General features: G+C 40.6%; 1 pseudogene; it reads left to right on the plus strand.

Moving 5' to 3' along the window:
- The first annotated feature begins 8,649 nt into the window (after window positions 1–8,649).
- LOC125527439 lies at window positions 8,650–9,552 on the plus strand (annotated as a pseudogene).
- Window positions 9,553–10,303: the final 751 nt, after the last annotated feature.

The following is a 10,303-nucleotide window of genomic DNA, read 5'->3' on the forward strand; positions in this document are numbered from 1 at the left end:
TGTCCAAAAATTGTGATGACTTGATTTCCCTTGCACATAATAATGAACTTAGTTTTCTTATGAGTTACGAAGAAATGAAACGTATAACTAATTATCTTCCAGAATTTACCCGTTATAAACTTCTTGGATTTGATCTAGAGGAAACTTATATGTACTGTGCGGTGAATTGTATTGAAAATCCTTATATTGCCAACTACATAAAGAAAAGAAAATAAATAGAAGATGAAGAGAATACTAATGAAAGGGAAGAAACTTCCCAATATCCTCCTATTATTTCTTATGATGAATCAGGTAACGAGGAGGAGCCTCCTCCTATTACTATTGTGCCTCATGAAAATATAATTATGGAAGATAATGATTCTTCTTATGATCTTGAAAATATTTTTGGCACTTGCTTGGAAGAATATGATAATTGCTATACTATTGGTGCTATCCATACTATTAATGATGAGAGTGATTATGCTTATGATATGAAAAGGCCCAAGCTTGGGATGCTATGTTTGATGAAGATGATGTTTTTGAGAATATATTTGCTGCAATTAATGTTTGTCCCAAGCTTGGGGAAGCTATGATTAATGAAGATGATATTTTTAGTCTCCCAAGTTTTGATATGCAAGTTTATAATGATGATAGCATGCCTCCTACCTATGATGATTATTGTGATGATACTTATGCTATAAAAAGTAGGGATTATATTTATAAAACTTGTCATGATTATGATTACCCCTTATCTGAACATTACTCTTTTAATGTGGAAACAATTTATAGTATTCGAGTCTCTTATGATACTCCCACTATTCTGGATGAGAAGAATTTTGCTAATGTGGAGAGTAATAAAATTTCTATGCTTGTAGATCATGAAAAGAATGCTTTAGGTGCTGGTTATATTGTTGAATTAATTCATGATGCTACTGAAAATTATTATGAGGGAGGAAAATATGCTTGTATGAATTGCAATAATATCAAGTTTCCTCTCTATGTGCTTAAAATTTTGAAGTTATGCTTGTTTTACCTTCCTATGCAAGTTGATTCTTGTTCCCACAAGTTGTTTGATCACAAAATCCCTATGCATAGGAAGTGGGTTAGGATTAAATGTGCTAGTCATATTATTCATGATGCTCTCTTTATGTTACAATTCTTATCCTTTATGTGAGCATCATTAAAATCATCATGCCTAGCTAGGGGCGTTAAACGATAGCGCTTGTTGGGAGGCAACCCAATTTTATTTTTATTCCTTGATTTTTGTTACTGTTTAGTAATAAATAATTTATATAGCCCCTGTTTAGATGTGGTTTTATGCTTTTAATTAGTGTTTGTGCCAAGTAGAACCTTTGGGAAGACTTGGGGAAAGTCTTTTTAATCTTGCTGTAAAAAACAGAAACTTTAGCGCTAACGAGAATTGCTGCTAGTTTTTATTGGAGAGTGCTATTTAGTTAATTCTTTTTGCAGATAATTAATAGATACATTCCTCAGGTCCATAAATTTATTTGAGAATTTTATGAGTTCCAGAAGTCTGCGTTAGTTACAGATTACTACAGACTATTCTGTTTTTTACAGATTCTGTTTTTCGTGTGTTGTTTGCTTATTTTGATGAATCTATGGCTAGTAAAATAGTTTATAAACCATAGATAAGTTGTAATACAGTGGATTTAACACAAATATAAATAAAGAATGAGTTAATTACAGTACCTAGAAGTGGTGTTTTGTTTTCTTTCGCTAACGGAGCTCATGAGTTTTCTACTTTAAGTTTTGTGTTGTGAAGTTTTCAAGTTTTGGGTAAAGATTTGATGGACTATGGAATAAGGAGTGGAAAGAGTCTAAGCTTGGGGATGCCCAAGGCACCCCAAGGTAATATCCAAGGACAACCAAAAGCCTAAGCTTGGGGATGCCCCGAAAGGCATCCCCTCTTTTGTCTTCGTTCATCGGTAACTTTACTTGGGGCTATATTTATTCGCCACATGATATGTGTTTTCATTGGAGCGTCATTTCATTTCATTTTTTTTGCTTGCTGTTATTTAGAACAATGTTTTGCATCATTTATTTCAATAAAAGTGGCATTGATAGCCTTTACTATGCCTATTTTAGAAGTCCACATGTTGCTGTTTGAAAACAGAAAGTTTACGCTGTTGCAATAATTCCCTAGAAAAGTCAGAATGTGATAAAATGTTGAAACCTTTTGCATATTAAGCTCTGATAAATTTACTACAGTGTGAATTTTATTTCATAATTTTTGGAGATAGGGAAGTATAGATGTTGCTGCATTCTTTACGGACTGTCCTGTTTAGGCAGATTGCTGTTATGTTTGCATTGTTTGCATATGTTTGCTTCTTTAATGATTCTATTTGAGGATAGTACTATTAAATATGCAGAGGAATTTAGTATGCAATGTTGAATAATAATTTTAGTGATTTGCTACAGTAGAGTATAATAAGGTTTTGGCAATGGTTTATACTAACTTATCTCACGAGTCCTTGTTGAGTTTTGTGTGGATGAAGCTCTTGAGATTTAGGGAGACCGTGATATGAGAGGAATTAAGGAGACACAAAATCTCAGGCTTGTGGATGCCCAAGGCATTCCAAGATAATATCTCAAGAGGTCTCAAGCGTCTAAGCTTGGGGATGCCCCGGTTGGCATCCCACCTTTCTTCTTCAACAACTATCGGTTAGTTTCGGTTGATCCTAAGTTTTTGCTTCTTCACATGATGTTTGCCATTCTTAGAATGCCATTTTCTTTAGTTTTGCTTGCTGTTTGAATAAAATACCAAGATATGAAATTATTAAATGTTAGAGAGTCCTCACATAGTTGTATAATTATTCGACTACTCATCGATCTTCACTTAAATCTTTCGGAGTAGTTTGTCATTTGCTCTAGTGCTTCACTTATATCTTTTAGAGCATGGTGGTAGTTTTATTTTGAAGAAATAGATGAACTCTCATGCTTCACTTAGATTATTTTGAGAGTCTTAAATAGCATGGTAATTTGCTTAAAATCCTAATATGCTAGGTATTCAAGAATAATAACATTCTCTTATGAGTGTTGAATACTATGAGAAGTTTGATACTTGATAATTGTTTTGAGATTTGGAGATGGTAATATTAGAGTCATGCTAGTGAGTAGTTGTGAATTTGATAAATACTTGTGTCGAAGTTTGTGATTCCCGTAGCATGCACGTATGGTGAACCGTTATGTGATGAAGTTGGAGCATGATTTATTCATTGATTGTCTTCCTTATGAGTGGCGGTCGGGGACGAGCGATGGTCTTTTCCTACCAATCTACCCCCCGAGGAGCATGCACGTAGTACTTTGTTTCAATAACTAATAGATTTTTGCAATAAGTATGTGAGTTCTTTATGACTAATGTTGAGTCCATGGATTATACGCACTCTCACCCTTCCACCATTGCTAGCCTCTCTAGTACCGCGCAACTTTCGCCAGTACCATAAACCCACCATTTACCTTCCTCAAAACAGCCACCATACCTACCTATTATGGCATTTCCATAGCCATTCCGAGATATATTTCCATGCAACTTTCCACCGTTCCGTTTATTATGACACGCTTCATCATTGTCATATTGCTTGCATGATCATGTAGTTGACATTGTATTTGTGGCAAAGCCACCGTTCGTAATTCTTTCATACATGTCACTCATGCATCATTGCACATCCCGGTACACCGCCGGAGGCATTCATATAGAGTCATATTTTCTTCTAAGTATCGAGTTGTAATTGTTGAGTTGTAAGTAAATAAAAGTGTGATGATCATCATTATTAGAGCATTGTCCCAGTAAGGAAAGGATGATGGAGACTATGATTCCCCCACAAGTCGGGATGAGACTCCGGACAAAAATAAATAAATAAAAGAGGCCAAAGAAGCCCAAATAAAAAAAGAGAAAAGAGGCCATAAAAAAAGAGAAAGGCCCAAATAAAAAAATGAGAGAAAAAGAGAGAAGGGGCAATGCTACTATCCTTTTACCACACTTGTGCTTCAAAGTAGCACCATGATCTTCATAGTAGAGAGTCTCTCATGTTATCACTTTCATATACTAGTGGGAATCTTTCATTATAGAACTTGGCTTGTATATTCCAATGATGGGCTTCCTCAAAATGCCCTAGGTCTATATGAGCAAGCAAGTTGGATGCACACCCACTTAGTTTCTTTTTGAGCTTTCATATACTTATAGCTCTATTGCATCTGTTGCATGGCAATCCCTACTCACTCACATTGATATCTATTGATGGGAATCTCCATAGCCCGTTGATACGCCTAGTTGATGTGAGACTATCTTCTCCCTTTTTGTCTTCTACACAACCACCACTCTATTCCACCTATAGTGCTATGTCCATGGCTCATGCTCATATATTGCGTGAAGATTGAAAAAGTTCGAGAACATCAAAAGTATGAAACAATTGCTTGTCTTGTCATCGGGGTTGTGCATGATTTAAATTTTTTGTGCGGTGAAGATAGAGCATAGCCAGACTATATGATTTTGTAGGGATAGCTTTCTTTGGCCATGTTATTTTGAGAATACATGATTGCTTAGTTAGTATGCTTGAAGTATTATTATTTTTATGTGAATATTAAACTTTTGTCTTGAATCTTATGGATCTGAATATTCATGCCACAATTAAGAAGAATTACATTGAAATTATGCCAAGTAGCACTCCGCATCAAAAATTCTGTTTTTATCATTTGCCTACTCGAGGACGAGCAGGAATTAAGCTTGGGGATGCTGATACGTCTCCAACTTATCTATAATTTTTGATTGCTCCATGCTATATTATCTACTGTTTTGGACCATATTGGGCTTTATTATTCACTTTTATATCATTTTTGGGACTAACCTATTAACCCAGAGCCCAGTGCCAGTTTATGTTTTTACCTTGTTTTAGGGTTTCGAAGAAAAAGAAAATCTAACGGAGTCCAATTGACCTGAAACTTCACGGAACTCATTTTTGGAAGGAAAGAAGCCCGGAAGACTTGAAGTGCACGTAAGGGAAGCTTCAAGGAGGCCACGAGATAGGGGGCGCGCCCACCCCCCTAGGGCGCCCTCCACCCTCGTGCCCCCCCTGACGTACTACTTCCGCCTATATATCTCCATATACCCTAAAAACATCCGAGAGCACAATCGATCGAGAGTTCCGCCGCCAGAAGCCTCCGTAGCCACCGAAAGCCAATCTAGACCCGTTTCGGCACCCTTTCGGAGGGGGAAATCCCTCTCCGGTGGCCATCTTCATCATCCCGGTGCTCTCCATGACGAGGAAGGAGTAGTTCTCCCTCGGGGCTGAGGGTATGTACCAGTAGCTATGTGTTTGATCTCTCTCTCGTGTTCTTGAGGTGGTACGATCTTGATGTATCGCGAGCTTTGCTATTATAGTTGGATCTTATGATGTTTTCTCCCCCCTCTACTCTCTTGTAATGGATTGAGTTTCCCCTTTGAAGTTATCTTATCGTATTGAGTCTTTAAAGATTTGAGAACACTTGATGTATGTCTTGCCGTGCGTATCTGTGGTGACAATGGGATATCACGTGAATCACTTGATGTATGTTTTGGTGATCAACTTGCGGGTGCCGCCCATAAACCTATGCATAGGGGTTGGCACACGTTTTCGTCGTGATTCCCCGGTAGAAACTTTGGGGCACTCTTTGAGGTTCTATGTGTTGGTTGAATAGATGAACCTGAGATTGTGTAATGCATATTGTATAATCATACCCACGGATACTTGAGGTGACATTGGAGTATCTATGTGACATTAGGGTTTTGGTTGATTTGTGTCTTAAGGTGTTATTCTAGTACGAACTCTAGGGTTGTTTGTGACACTTATAGGAATAGCCCAACGGATTGATTGGAAAGAATAACTTTGAGGTGGTTTCATACCCTACCATAATCTCTTTGTTTGTTCTCCGCTATTGGTGACTTTGGAGTGACTCTTTGTTGCATGTTGAGGGATAGTTATATGATCCAATTATGTTATTATTGTTGAGGGAACTTACACTAGTGAAAGTATGAACCCTAGGCCTTGTTTCCTATCATTGCAATACCATTTACACTCACTTTTATCATTAGTTACCTTGCTGTTTTTATATTTTCAGATTACAAAAACCTTTATCTACTATGCATATACCACTTGTATCACCATCTCTTCGCCGAACTAGTGCACCTATACAATTTACCAGTGTATTGGGTGTGTTGGGGACACAAGAGACTCTTTGTTATTTGGTTGCAGGGTTGCTTGAGAGAGACCATCTTCATCCTACGCCTCCTACGGATTGATAAACCTTAGGTCATCCACTTGAGGGAAATTTGCTAGTGTCCTACAAACCTCTGCACTTGGAGGCCCAACAACGCCTACAAGAAAAAGGTTGTGTAGTAGACATCAATCACCCCCCTCTAGACATACTTTCGATCCTACAAGTGGTATCAGAGCTTTGGTCTCCATTTTCCTTGATTTCCATAGCTTTTGGTGATCATAGCCTTGGTTTCACAACCTAGGAGAGTATGGCGTCTAGCGAGGGAAATTATCACCGTAGAGGTCCTTACTTTGATGGTACAAATTTTGCTAGTTGGAATCATAAGACGAAAATGCATATTCTTGGACATAACCCCGCCGTTTGGGCTATTGTGTGTATTGTCTTGCAAGGTGAATTCTTTGATGGGAGAGAACTGAACCGTGAAGCTAGCGTGGAAGAGTTGAAGATGTTGCAATACAAACCTCAAGCTTGTGATATTCTCTTCAACGGATTGTGCCCCGAATAATTCAACAAGATCAGCTGTCTTGAGAATGCAAAGGAAATTTGGGATACTTTGATTGATATGCACGAAGGTACCGACTCCGTCAAGGAATCCAAATTGGATGTGCTTGAAAGTCAACTTGACAAGTTCAAAATGAAGGATGGTGAAGGTGTCGCTGAAATGTACACTAGGCTTGCTCTCATCACAAATGAGATTGCCGGCTTAGGAAGTGAAGATATGACCAATAGATTCATCATCAAGAAGATGCTAAGATCCTTGGATAGAAAATATGATACCGTGTGCACATTGATCCAAATGATGCCCAATTACAAAGATCTCAAGCCAATGGAAGTCATTGGAAGAATTGTTGCTCATGAGATGTCACTCAAGGATAAGGAAGAGCTTCACAACAAGTCAAGAGGTGCTTACAAAGCCTCATGTGATTCTCCCACATCATCAAGTGAGAAACAAGCCTTTAATGAAGAATTGAGCCTAATGGTGAAGAATTTCAACAAGTTCTAGAAGACTAGAAACAAGGAAAGAAGTTCCAAGTCAAGGTCCTACAATGACAAAAGATCTTCAAGTCGTGAACGTAATTTCTACAATTGTGGAAGACCCGGACACTACTCCAATGAGTGTACGACCCCCTACAAAAGAAGAGAAGATTCTCCGAAAAGAAGAAGTAGAAGAGAAGAATCACCACCTAGAGAGAGAAGGAGTAGAGATGACCGTTACGAACGAAGAACATCACAGAGAAGGAAGGATTCGGAAAGGAAGGACAAATCATCAAGGAGCTACACAAAACGAAGACATCAAGCTCATGTTGGTGAATGGGTATCCAGCTCCGACTCCGACAATCACTCCGAGAGAAGTTATCACTCTGACTCCGAATATACTCAAGATGAAGGTGTTGCCGGTCTAGCACTTGTGTCAACCAACTCCTACGACATATTTGAGTCACCAAATTAAGGAATTGGAATATGCTTCATGGCTAAAGGCCCAAAGGTATCACACCCCGAGTATGTTGATTTCAATAGTGATGAAGATGATTTGCTAGGTGATGATGATTTACTTGTTGACAATTCTAGTGATGAAAACTATGATGAACATGCTATTAATCATGCTGATCAAGATAAAATGAATGACGATGATAAGAAGGAGATTGAGCGTCTAACTAAAGAACTAAACACTCTTAAGTTAGCTCATGAAACTACCTTGGAAAATCATCGAGAGCTTTTAAAGACTCATGAGAAGTTACGCTTACCTTGAGCAAGAGCATGGGTTTTTAAAAGCGATCAATGATGATCTTCGCAAGAAAAGTTCTTCTTACATTGCCAAGCGTTTACTCTTGTCTACTTACATGCCACAAGTTAAATCTAGCAACAAGAGTAAGAAAGATTCTTCTTTTAGTAGAAACAATAATCATGCTAAACCCAATGTTGTTGCTTCTAGTAGTTCTCTTGATTCCACTAATGATTCTCTTAGCCAAGTGACACTTGAGCAAGAAAATAGCTTATTGAAGGGAATTATAGAGAAAGGTGTTTACAAGAGCCTTGCCGGAAGTAAGCAATTTGAGGAAATTGTACGCAAGCAAGGTTGTTTCTTTCTTGTCTTGCGCACCACAGCAGATCAATGATTACCTTCATCCATGGCCCCCGATCGTGGTACATCAAGCAGCACGAATCCTAAAGCTGTGGTCTCCTGATCGTTTTGGAAGGCTCGAGGCCTCATCCGATCTCCCCAGAAGCTTCTAAACCCTCCTCACCATCCCCTCCCCAAGAAAGCCTTCCCGCTCCTCCTTTACAAAACCCCCCTCCCTCCATTTCCCACCCCCGTCTCGCTCAGCCACAAGAATCCAAAATCATCACCCACCCTAGAGCGAGAGAGAGAAGAGAGAGAAAGAGAAGAGAGAGACCATGGCTTCCGCCGTCGATTGCAAGGGCAAGGAAATCGCGCCGGCCAGCCTCCTCAAGTCTGATACTCCCGTGGCCTACTGCTCGGTCGACTCCCCCGTCGTCAGCGCCGCCCGCCGCCCATACAACACCCAGGCCAAGGAGGTCAGCCGCTACGACGACGACTACAGCGCCCGCGACCTCGTCACCCCCATCTTCTTCTCGCAGGGTATGCTTCCGTTCCCTACCTGTGGCGCGTTGTTTCTTTGCGTTCGTGCTGAAGCCTCAACACCGTGAGTCAAATCATCCCTGTGATCTGCTTTTGGTGTCCTTGGTGTAGATTTTGCAGACGTGCTCGACCCGCTTGGCGCGCTGACCAGCATGGCCCGTCTGCTGTCCCTGATGGAGGACGTCTCAACTCAGACCGGCGGCCTCTCCTCCACTGCTGGGGCTGGGGCGTCGCGGCTCGGACGGTGGGTGGCCAAGGAGGACGACGACGCGGTGTACCTCAAGGTGTCGATGCCGGGGCTGACCAAGGAGCACGTGGAGGTGCGCGCGGACAAGAACATCCTGGTGATCAAGGGCGAGGGCGAGAAGCAGCCCTAGGACGGCGACGACGACTCCGCGGTGCCGAGGTACAACCGCCGCATCCAGGTGCCCACTGCTGACGCGTACAAGATGGACAAGATCAAGGCCGAGATGAAGAATGGCCTGCTCTGGGTCACCCTGCTCAAGGTCAAGGAGGAGGAGCGCAAGGACGTCTTCCACGTCAAGGTCGAGTAGTCCTTGCGGATTTGGTAGTGCTCATGGAGGATGGCCGGCGAGAGAGTGTGAGAGAAGCCTTGTTGATGTGGTCATGTTTGGTGTCTTTCTTCCTTGTTTTGCTTCGTTGATGGTCTTGGATCTAGTAGGTAGTGGTCTGGTGGTGAAGTTCGGCCGCGAACTCTGTTAAGTTCCTCTAGTTTCAGCATATGATGAACTTGCTTTGGTGGTGAAATTGGTCATGAAATTCTGTTGATTTCCTCGAATTTGGCATATGGTGAACTGATTTGGTACTGAAATTGGTCACGAAACCTGGTTGATCTCCTTAAGTTTGGCGTGCTGAACTAATTTGGTGGTGAAATTGGTCATGAACTTTATTGATTGTCTCAAGTTTGGCCTGATGAACTACTTTGATTGTCTTAAGCTAGTCCTGCATGTCTATCTTTCCTCGTTCTTGTTCTGTATTGCTTTAACTTTTCTGTAAAAAGCTAAGGATTCATGCCTATCCTCGTGTTTGACGTCATGGAGTTGGTGAACGGGCAGTTACAGGTTGATGATTTTTGCTTATCCTTGAATCTTTTGTGCTAAAATTTTTGTTTGTCTGATCTCCTCGAATTTTGTGTGTTATCTGAACTGATTTGGTGGTTCCCTGAACTGATTTGGTGGTTCCCTGAATGTTTTGCGTTTATCCTATGTGTTTACTTCTTGTACACTTATCCCGACTCCGTCCATGACCATGGACAATGACTAGTTAAATATTTTTTCACTCTGCGGAGCTTGTACATTTTACCCATTAAGTCACACACTTCTATAATGTCACCAATGAAGCTTTATTGTACTTTAAGAGAGAGTGGTTGGACCTCATTACCTTTCCTCATGATGTAAAATATCCCCCGCCGGGACTCTATCGAGCTTT

The sequence above is a fragment of the Triticum urartu genome, unplaced genomic scaffold (genome assembly GCF_003073215.2).
Source record: "Triticum urartu cultivar G1812 unplaced genomic scaffold, Tu2.1 TuUngrouped_contig_3888, whole genome shotgun sequence".
NCBI classification, from domain to species: domain Eukaryota; kingdom Viridiplantae; phylum Streptophyta; class Magnoliopsida; order Poales; family Poaceae; genus Triticum; species Triticum urartu.